Here is an 11,583-nt window from a genome sequence, read left to right as displayed (position 1 = left end):
GAATCCTGAAGAATGAGTTTTCCAGATGAAAGTATGGAGAGGGATTGAAGAACATTCCAGGCAGAAGAAACACGTGAAAAAATCTATTAAGTTCATAAAGAGACCATCAGCCAATGGTGTGCAATATTGTGAGCAGTTCAGTCCAACAGAACACAGGACCCAAGGCCTGGCAATTCCTGACAGGGAAGCAGGTCCCAGTGTCTCACACTTTTGTTTTATTCTGATTGAAAGTACCAGCCACTGTCTGGGCAGACCTGTGCAGTGAAATTCTGGGAGAAGGAGGTGGGCTAGCATGGGAGAGCCCAGCCCACCAGCTAAGTCAGGGTTCATAGGGTAACTGCCATGGGAGCCCCTTCAGCACAGCCTGATTCCCGCGATTGAGCCCAGGAGCCCTATTATGATCCAGACGAGAGAAAGAGAAGCTGGGGTTGTTATGGGAGGCACATGCTTTCGGGAGTGATTGGAACCTTCAGAAGTGGGGAGGCCGTGGTAGCGTGGTAGTGTAGGGAAAGAAAGGAGTTGGCTGGGCTGGAGTGAAGGGTTGTGCTTTATAAGATCCGGAGGCTTTAACACAATGGACCCAGATGAATCTTCTCACCTTGATCAACCAGACATAAACGGGGCCCCTGCAGTGGGGCACTAGAGCTGGCTTATTGTCCTCATGAAAGACAACTGTTAAGATTTCAGAAATTTTACAAGCTGGTTGTTAAACATGGCCACTATTTTTAAATGAGTGGTATAAACTTACAATTAAATAAATTATGTTAAAAACAAAGTAACGGATACTCCAAGTTTATCACTTCCTAATTGTACTACTTTTCACTCTCATTCATGCTGTTGAAGTTATTGAGCCCTCCTGCATCTGTAGGTGGAAATGCTATATCACAGTACGCCACTCACTGAGCACCTCTCATTCAGTGACATCAGGTCGGTAGCTGAAATCAGCCATGGTGGGAGATGTACAGCACACTAGAAATTAGGGCTTCTCTCCCAGAGAACAGGTTGCTACATTTTTACCAGCACAGCACCAACTCTGGGTCATTTTCCTTTGTCCATCTCTCAACTTACCCCCAATGCCAATAGCTATTTTCAGGAAACAGCAATCCTGAAAACTAGTGTGTGTGGACATGCAAAGTGTTAGGAGTCCAGATTTCTGGTGGACTCTTAGATAATTTATTCGTGCTTTAAGAGAGGTCTTGGGGGGACACCAAGATGGTGTGATTGACAAGACATTTTCAGACCAACCTTTTCAACCACTGTTGAAATGGACATAATAGACAGCAATCCCTTCTATGCTTTTCTTTAATATCATCCCTCAACATCCACCCCCTTCGAACCACTATTCTCCTGGTCTAGGATTTCAGTGGGATTAAACAGTTGATTCTTCGTCATTCATCTCACTAAGGTCATGACAAGATGGATTGACAGGTCCTTAGCCCAGGTGTTCCCAGCTGGAGAGGTTCACTTTAACCACCACTACACAAGGGTAACTAGTAATAATAATAGTACCAGTAGCAGGTAATATATATTGAGTGCTTACTTTGTACCAGGCAGTGCTCTCTAGTGCTCACAACAATCTTGGAAGGCAAACACCATTACCATCCTCATGTTATAGAAGAGGAAACTGAGGCTCCGAGAGGTTAAGGAACCTGTTTAGAGGCACAGAGCACTCAAACCATGGAGGGAGCTAGGGATCCAAGTAGTCGGCTTCCAGGTTGCTCCTTTCTCATCATGGAGGGGAGATTGCTCCCATCAAAGCTGTCCTCATGGTTCTTCCCTTGGCTTGGCCGGGACTCATTCGGTCCTCTCTCTGACCAGACTGTACTCTCTCCCTGTTCATTGAGGGATGGCACACCTAGGGGCTTATATGTGTGGCTGAATTTGACCATTAAGTGAGAAAATCACACAAGCTGAGAAAGTCCCAGACTGTTTCCATTTTATGATCCTTCCAGTGTATTACAACAAACAAAAATATGAGGAAATACCAAAGATGAGTTTACAAAATTTGTAGTAACGCATTCACGCATTTAATACAGAGAAACGTAATGCAATATAATTTTGTGAGTCACAAGAGAAGTGGGGCATTTGTCCAATGAGGATAGTTAAAAGATTAAAAAGTTCTAAGAATCTGTTGCAAAACAATATGAACATAGTTAACACAACTGAACTTTACACTTAAAGTTGATTAAGATGGTATATTTTATGTTAAGTGCTTTTTACTAGAATTAAAAAAATTATAGCAAGTATATGAAAAACAATGAGGAAAAGTCAAAGATAAGATTATAAAATTTGTGGTAACCCATTCATATATTTAATTACAGAGCAGTTTAATACAGTATGACTTTACTATTCACAGGATTTTAATTTGTATTGCACTGTATGTAGTGTCATCTGAAAATGGGACACAAGCTTTAAGCTATATGGTAAATATTGTGCTTGTCCAGATCTATCAGTGAAACTCTGTGAATGTATGAAGAATAGCCTAGTTGTGAGATAACCCCAAACACTGAGGTCAGTCGTGAATGTAAGGCCTTGATCAAATGACTTTCCTAGTTGCCCCGGCCATGTTTTTGCCCTGATCTGACGTAGGGCTTCTGGCAGTAGAGAACCTCTCACAAGTGCTGTCAATTTCACACTCAGTTTCACAGCTCTGACCTATACTGTAGCTTCCAGAGGGACCCCACAAGCTTGAAAGTCCTTCCAGACCAAGACAACCTCGTCTTAACTTTTTTGTCATTCAAACACAAAGTTTAACCTTATTTCATCATTCTTTTTTTAAAAAGAAGTTTAAAAATTGAATATAGTTGATTTATTGACACAATTTTGTGTTAGCGTCTGACATTCAGTAAAGTTATCCAGCTTGAATAACTGGATGTATATTCCTTTTCAGATACTTTCCCATTATCCTTTATTATAAAATGTTTCTGTGCTATACAGAAGGACCTTGTTGCTTCATCATTCTTTATATTTCTGTATGTCACAGGTCATTACCTTTATTGTGTTACAAGTGCAGAACATTATGTATCTGCTCTCTAGAAAAAGGCACACACACTATTTTGAATACACTTTGCATATATGCAGTCTACAGACCTCCTCTGGATCAGTGAAGCCCATTCATGTACTCTCTGTGGAAGAACTTTCTACATGCTAAAGTCCACACTCTAATAGTATTTGTTTGGGGTCACCAAGATTAACATGAAAGTCCCATAATATTTCAGTGATTTGATGCTGGTTCAGCATATCAGGACAACATGCTAAATTTGAACTTGAGCTAAACTCCCAACTTTCACAGTCTGACCAGTTTAGGGACTGCCCCCGACACCTCCCTCTGACTTAGTCTCCCCGGCATACTTATTATTTGGCTACAGCCTAGAATTGACCCAGAAAACAAGCAAACATAAATACTCATGGACTCTCTCTGGGGCCATTCTGTGTAAATAGAAAATGTATGTAAATCATTCTGTGTTTGAGAATCTGCTGAAAGCCATATACATAGGCACATATATTTGCAGACTCTTAGACCCCCTTGACATGCACTTATGGACCTTCCTGTTCTATATATTCTCTGGCTCTTGATCTGGGCCCTTCTTGAAATAGTTTTTCTCTGATTCTAAAGTCTAAGCTAAAGACAATTGGACATTCAGTTCCTGGTTTTCCCCCTGTTTTATTCATCTGGTAGTTTTTGTCCTTGCCTGCTTCCCTACCTCCACACACCCAAGTGCTCCCATCTTGGATCCATAGTTATGTTTCCATTCAGTTTCCCTCCTTTACACTTTTGGCCATTATTTTTTGAGGTTCGTATCACACTGTTCTGGCCTTTTGGTCTCACTGTCTCTTTTTCCCAACAGTCTCTGAACACTGCATACCTGGCCCAGCTCAAGTTCCCAGCATCTCCCACAAATGGATTTTGCCTTATTCTCCCGAAGAGTTTCATTATGGCTTCTCAATATGTATTTGCATTTTGATTATAATTCTCACCGATTTTGGCTTTGGCAAAATAAAAACAAGACCCACACCTCAGGAAGTCATGTTGATATATTTTTTTAAAAGTCTTGTTTTGGTTCCCCTTCTTTCCTTCCCTGGCTTCCACCATTCAAAAACTTGCCTTTGCCAGGAGTAGCTTTACACTTTTCCACATGTCTTCCATCCCTTAGCTGTGGGCTAAAGCCTGGACCGTTCTGTCTATTTGGCTAAAGAAAAGAGGCCCTAAGATTGAGCCCAGAGATGTAAATGTGGGGAGTTCACAAATAAAATGACCTCACTTTGCTCTCTTGAAATATAATTTTAGCTAGATTACTTATATTAATAGCCATCCATTGGGGAAAATTAATGACTATCAATTTACAAAACAGGATTATGAAATTTTGCAAAATAAGCATTAGACAGACAAACTCTTGCCTTAACATGCCTCCTTGACCTAGAAAAACCTTGCACAAAGAAAATAGTGTATTTCTGATAATGAAAACATGGTCTCTTTACCTAACCTTTTTTAGGTTCACAGTGGTACATACATGGGGCTTCCCAGAATCACCTGCCAATGCAGGAGATGTGGGTTTAATCCCTGAGTCCAGAAGATCCCTTGGAGTAGGACATGGCAACCCATTCCAGTATTCTTGCCTGGTGAATCCCATAGACAGAGGACCCTGCTGGGCTACAGTCCATGGAGTCACAGAGAGTCAGACACGACTGAGTGAGCACACATGGTGCATATACACTGTGATCCCTTCAAGGGCAGCAGGACCACACTTTAAATCATTTTCTTTAGAACTTATGTTGAGGAACATGATAGTCAAATCTTCCTAGATATCTCCACCACTCTGGTCCTTGGGACATGCACTGATATTTACAGAAGAACTAGCTTCCATTAGAGGATGGAATTTAAAGTTCAATAGTTTATCTAAAAGAATATCAGATCAGGAGATTTAAGAACTCCAGATCTTTTAATCTGAGTAAGTGCCCCACAAAGCTTGTGGGGACCTCAATAGAAGACTAGTAGAGAAAGATATGTAGCTGACATTAGATAAGATTGTGGGAGGGGAAGACAATTTGGTTTGCCCCTAGAAGGGTCAAGGGGATGGAGTAATGAACCATTCCAAACTAATAGTGCTCAAGGCAGGGTAGCAAATTCAGGGAAATAAGCATTTGTTTATTTGGGATTGGGGTCCACTCTAATGGCCTCATTTTTACTGTGTCCGACTCTATGCGATCCCATGGATGATAGCCCACCAGGCTCCTCTGTCCTTGGAATTCTCCAGGCCAGAATACTGGAGTGGCGCAACTGTTCCCTCCTCTAGAGGATCTTTCCAATCAGAGATCGAACCTGGGTTTCTCACATTACAAGCAGATTCCTTACCATCTGAGCCACCAGGGAAGCACTTAATTACCTACTTAAAGGCAGGCAATTTCTTTAATAATAAGCATTTGTTCAAGATTACTTCCCTGGCAGTCCAGTGGTTAGGACTCCATGCTTCCACTGCTGGGGTCACAGGTTCGATCTCTGGTCAGGGAACTAAGATCCCATAAGTTGCATGACCTAATCAAATTTTAAAAAATGATCTAAAAACAAAACAAATATCTGTCCCTGTTGCAAACTGAATTGTGTCCTCTGCAGAATTCATAAGCTGAAGAAGCCCTAACCCATCACCCCGTACCTCAAAATGCGACTGTATTTGGGGAGAGTGCCTTTAGAGAAGTAATAAAGTAAAAATGAGGCCACTAGGGTAGACCCCAATCCCATCTGACCAGTGTTCCTATAAGAAAAGGAAGAGACACACGAGGACACAATGAGAAGGCGGTCATCTGAAAAAGCTAAGGAGAGAAGCCTCAGGAGAGCCAGACCTGCTGACACCTTGATCTTGGACTCTGAGCCTCCGGAACAGTGAGAGAATAAATTTCTGTTGTTTAAGCCACCCATATGTGTTATTTTGTTCTGATAGCCCTAGTGAATGAATACTCCCCCTTTTTTTTTTACTTCCTAGACTCTAAAGCTCTTTCTAATATTTGGGGGAAGTCCTCATTGATGAGGGCTTCCCTGGTAGCTCAGCTGGTCTACCTGCAATGCAGGAGACCCCAGTTCGATTTCTGGATTAGGAAGATCCCCTGGAGAAGGGATAGGCTACCCACTCCAGTATTCTGGCCTGGAGAATTCCATGGACAGAAGAGCTACAGTCCATGGGGTCACAAAGAGTCAGACTGAGTGACTTTCACTTTCACTCATTGATGAGTATTGGGGGAGGCAGAACCTCTCTAGTGGCAGCAATAGTTGTGTCAAGATGGAGTTCAATGTTGACAGCATTAAGGGGCCAGGCTGCTGTGTCTAGTGCTCATGGAAGACAACTGTAGGAATGTCCTGGGCTGGCTAGCTCTCCCCCAGGGATTCTGTGAGCTACCAAGAACCTATAAATAAGTACTGAATACATTTTCTCCCTTAAATCAGAGGTGGTTTCTGTAGCTTATAAATAAGACCACTGACCACTACGATTCAGGTCTACATCTACATCCTGAGAGTACATCAACTGCAAGTGTTCCTAGCTGTCAGGGACATTCAAAGTTGGATGGGTGATGGCCTCAGCATCCCCAGGATTGGGGCAATTTCTTTTTTTTGGTTGCACTGCTCCACATGCAGGACCCTAGTTCCCTGACCAGAAATCAAACCCACGCACCCTACACTGGAAGCTCAGAGTCTGAACCACTGGACTGCCAGGTAAGTTCCCCAGGATTGAGGCAGTTTTGAGCAGTGCTCCAACCATCAGAGACGCTTGCAAGAGGAACACTTTTCTCTTTTCTCATTCCTACTTCCTTTGGTCCTTGTTTGTATTACTACTCGTCCTTAGCCCAATGCTTTGGCTAAGTCACTAGACTCCACAGACATTGTTCAGCCCTAGTGCCCTTGGGAGTAAGGAAGTTGTGAGCCCTGCTCAATCTGAGCTGTCTTGGGAGTGAAAGTTGGCTTAGAATGCGTCCCCTTCCGCCCCATCTCAGCCCTGCTTGGACTCAGTCATGAAGACTAGTAAATAAGGATAATACGACATTATTTCTGTGCAAACTTTAATTCTCTATTACTTTGGAACCAACAATTAGCCTGAGGCAGCATGGCAGCTCTAGAATCTGTATAAAGGAAGAATATCTGGCTTGCCTGGTGGCTCAGACAGTAAAGAGTCTGCCTGCGATGCAGGAGACAAAGATTTGATCCCTGGATTGGGAAGATTCCCCTAGAGAAGGGAATGGCAACCCACTCCAGTATTTTTGCCTGGGAAATTCCATGAACAGAGGAACCTGGTGGGCTATAGTCCCTGGGGTCGCATAGAGTTGGACACAACTGAATGACTAACACATCAAGGCCACAAATAATTACTAGTGGGAGATGGTGAGGTGGGCCAAGACAGAGGGGCACTCTGTGTGGCCCTAAGTTTGCTAAGTTTATATAGCAAACACATGGTTTCTATTAAGGTGGTATATGGTTGTGGAGTAAAAATACCAAACATCTCCAAATATGGTCTTATTTACACTTTGTGTGTATGTGCTAAGTTTCTTCAGTTGTGTCTGACACTGTTCAACCCCATGAACTGTAGCCCGCCGGGCTCCTCTGTCCATCGAATTCTCCAGTCAAGAATACTGGAGTGGGTTGCCACACCCTCCTCCAGGGGATCCTCCTGACCCAGGGATCGAACTCATGTCTCTTACATCTCCTGCATTTGGCAGGCAGATTCTCTACCACTGAACCCCTTTTATACTTTACTGAATATTTAAAAATATAGGTTGTCCTTATCAAAGAAGGCTTTTCATATTATTATTTGAGAGTAACTTTGAGAGACAGATGGATTTAAGGGGGTCTATATAGCTCTCCCAAGCTACTCATTGGTGTCCCCACTGCTGGACAGGAGGCACCTATGGCCCCCAACCTTATGTCAGAGGGCAGTTAATTCAGCTCCAAGTTCAATTTTTGCTCTAAGGACTTATGCTATTCCTCAGCCACCTGCCTGGGGCATGACTTCTGGTTGTCTGGCCCCCTACCTCTGCTCATTGGTCTCCCAGGCACAGGATTCAGGGGTTTCATGGCCTAATGCCTTGGGCCTAGAACATACTTTCAGCTGATCATTTTTCAGTGTGACCTCAGGCTTGCCAGACTTCCATACCTCCAACTCTCTTTTCCATATCTTATCAATTCCCTGGCTTTTCCTCTTCCACTCCAGCCTGTGGAGCCTGGACATGACGATGAAGTCAGTCCTTTGGCAAGAGCATGCATAATTAGGGGTAATTTTCAGCTTGTTATTTCTCCCTTGGGGGAACTCAATAGGATTATTTGATTGAAAATGTAAAAATACAAAACAAAACCCAAAACCCAAGAGACAAATTGAATTTGTCTGAGGTAGAAGGCTTTCGAGCATTCACCAGTGTGAAAGAACACATTATGCTTAAAATACACCCAATCCCTCATTGGATAGTTGATTTAACTTTGTTTTAACATTTTATTAGGGGGAAAAAAGGTCAGTGGAGCAAAAGTTTCTATAGCAACCTGGCAGCCGCACCTCTTGTAACCTATGAAATCATTAAATTATGAGGTGCAACTAGGTCAGAGAAGGGCCTTATGGGAATTGGCTGACCAATGGTTATATAACTGGAATAAGTGAAGGTTACAGCCCACTCAAAAAGGAGGAGACAAGTAGGTATTTACAAATGTCTGAGGCTGTGTCATATGGCCCTGTTGTCAGGAAGGCCTTCAATTCCGAGTGGGGAGTGGAGGTTGGGAGTATATATATTGTGTACATGTCTTCAGAATGAGGTGGAGTTGGGGAGAGTGCCTTAAAGAGTGGGAGGACAAAGAAAAAAAGCAGAAAGCCTAAAGCTTAATTCTGAAAAGGCTGGTGCTACTCAGACTAGGTAATCCCTGCTGGTCTGGTTCCTTGGCAAGAACAGACAGGCCTCCTTTTTTTTTTTTTTTTTCTTTGGCAGGGGTGGGGTGGGGGTAGAGATGACTATAAGCCAGATATATTGGGTTGGCCAAAAAGTTCGTTGGGGTTTCCCGAACGAACTTTTTGGCCAACCCAATACTTGCTCATAAAGTGATGTATGGGCAAGAAAACACAGGAAGACCAGGATGGTAGGTACCAAAGAAAACAAGAAACAGCAACAACAACAAAAGACCTAGCCCTGGGAACCTGAGAGTTTTCCAAGGTTAAAAGGGCTAAGCTGCCCAGTAGACACTTTCCCTGCAGCCCTCATTTTCCCCATCCCACGATCTACGACAAGAACTGGAAATTTCCGTTTATACTTACTCGTGTCAGGTAGAAAATTGATGATTAATACAGAGACTGCTGGAAGTGAATACCCACCATTAGTGGCTTTGATCTCAGCGACACCTCTGCAAACCAGATCAACCCACTGTCATTTAAAGTGGGGGAACTGCAGAGCCTTATATAAGGCAGCTATTTTATTTTTGCACCTGTGGATGAGAACTGGGTTTAGCTTAGAGAAATTTGTTTTCAGTCTGGGTCAGATGATGAAGGAGAGAGAGAGAGAGATACATTCTATTTTCTCAGCATCCCGTGGGAGGAACGTCTGTCACCTGATCAGCCAGAGGGGCCGGGGTCTCACCTACCACGTAAATTCTGAGACGAATCTGGGTGGGTGGGGGGGCTGCTCAGTTCCTGGACCCTGGAAATTGATTCTTTGTCAGCTTCTCTTGTGTCTCAGAACCCACCTCTGCCCGCCCCATCCCCCAAACAGCACACCCAGGCCCCTTATTTGTGTCTTTGGTCACATTTGTCTGAGAGAAGGTAGGTGTGGGAAGCGGAAGAATGTTTAAGTCTGTGGGAGTGGTGGAAAGGCAGGTCAGTTTGGGATAACAGCCAGCATCACAGCACTCATGTGTTGGCCCCAATACTAAAGTCCAGGGCCATTTCCAAGTTGCTGAGTGACCTTCAGTCTTCTATGAGTCACAGCTGCAGCTGAGTCATAGGCAGGAGACTGTGCTTTCTGATGATAAGCCTTCTCCTTATCCCCTCCCTATATTCTTCCTCGTTACCCGAGGAAGGGGCTGTGTCTTCTATTATCATTAGACAAATGTCATGATGGCTTTGGAGTCACAGAGACCTGTCATTTACCACCTATAGAAGACTTCCTCTGTCTGAGGCTTAATTTCCCGAGGATGATTGTGAAGTTTAAATGAGATCAATCATCCAAAGAAATGTTCAGAATCCCTGTCACACATAAGTACCGAATCAGTGTGAGTCATTATTAAGTCATTCCCCCAAATTATTTTGGAAATATTTTTGGAAATTCCTCTATTATGAACTTGCTTACTGAGAATCTTTTCCTCAGAACTTCATCACCCTGGAGGAAGAGGTAGGGGTACAATCTAACTTCTCACTCCTAAAAGCAAAGGACCGACCCTAAACATGTGTTGACCACACCAAAGGGCACATACCCCACAAAGCTGTGCATGAAATAACACATGGGCTCGTCTTTGTGCCTTCCTTGTACATGATAAGGAGTAAATTATGCATTAACTGCCTTCCACTTGTTAGATTTCTGTGAGGGGAGTGGTGCCCCAGATTTCCCCCCATTTATGTTGATGGAATGGTTTGTCCAATTCATATGGAAACATGATGCTCTTCCTCACTGTCAGTAGAACTTGTCCTTTGACCACCTGGGTGCCCCCTGGGTTCTCTGGACACTTGACATCCCTTCTAGGTGTCCCTCGGGTGCCCTGACAACACACTCCACCAATGGAACTGACCAGCACTCAGATTGAAAGTATTAATATTTTGCTAGTTTGTTTCTCTGAAAACAGCCCATTCATTGAGATATTTCCTTCTACACTTCTTTATCTTTTTATTGTTTTTTCTTTATGTTTTGCCCCCAGAGAAAGGGAAGTCTACAAGTGAACTTTTATAAAATATTCCTTAGTCTTTTCTACAACAGGTGCAGAGACACAATTTCAGGACTGGGTGTGCTTTTAATATCCCCCCACTAAAAAAAATCAGTAAGGACCAATTTCCCACATAGCCTTTCAATCCCAGATGATAACCATGAGAAATCTACAAGCTTCCACACTCTGGAGAGAGTTTTGTTTGTTTGTTTTTTTTTTTTTGCAGGAACAAATTTGCAGTAATGATTCATCCACACAAAGCCAAAGGCAAGTTCAGTGGGATGTTTTCATTGTTCCAGACACAGTTATCAAAGAACTACTGTATGGGTGCCTCTGAAGCACCCTCATTTGTTCCAAATGTAAAAGGTAGAGGCACATAAATGTCAATGATCAGGCGTGGGCTCCACAGCCTCATTTGGCGGGCTCATGACACACTCCTGGCCTGTGCCAACCTTCTCCTGTAGGTTTCTGCACGGCTTGCACTGTCATCCCCTCATCATGACAGACTACAGCCATGGGCAGAAAAGTGCCGCAGTACAGCTGAGAAGCCTGTACAGATTTTCCTCTGATCATCTCGTGGATACTTCTTTGAATCCAGTAATTTACACCTGTTAGTTCTCCTTACTTTGGGGCTAGTAGGAGACAGAGAGAGTGGACTTTTTGTCACAGGGGGGTTCTGGAATTATCATGGAATGACATTTATAATTGAACAG

This window comes from Muntiacus reevesi, chromosome X (assembly GCF_963930625.1).
Source record: "Muntiacus reevesi chromosome X, mMunRee1.1, whole genome shotgun sequence".
Classification (NCBI taxonomy): domain Eukaryota; kingdom Metazoa; phylum Chordata; class Mammalia; order Artiodactyla; family Cervidae; genus Muntiacus; species Muntiacus reevesi.
Note: the sequence above shows the minus strand (reverse complement) of the source record.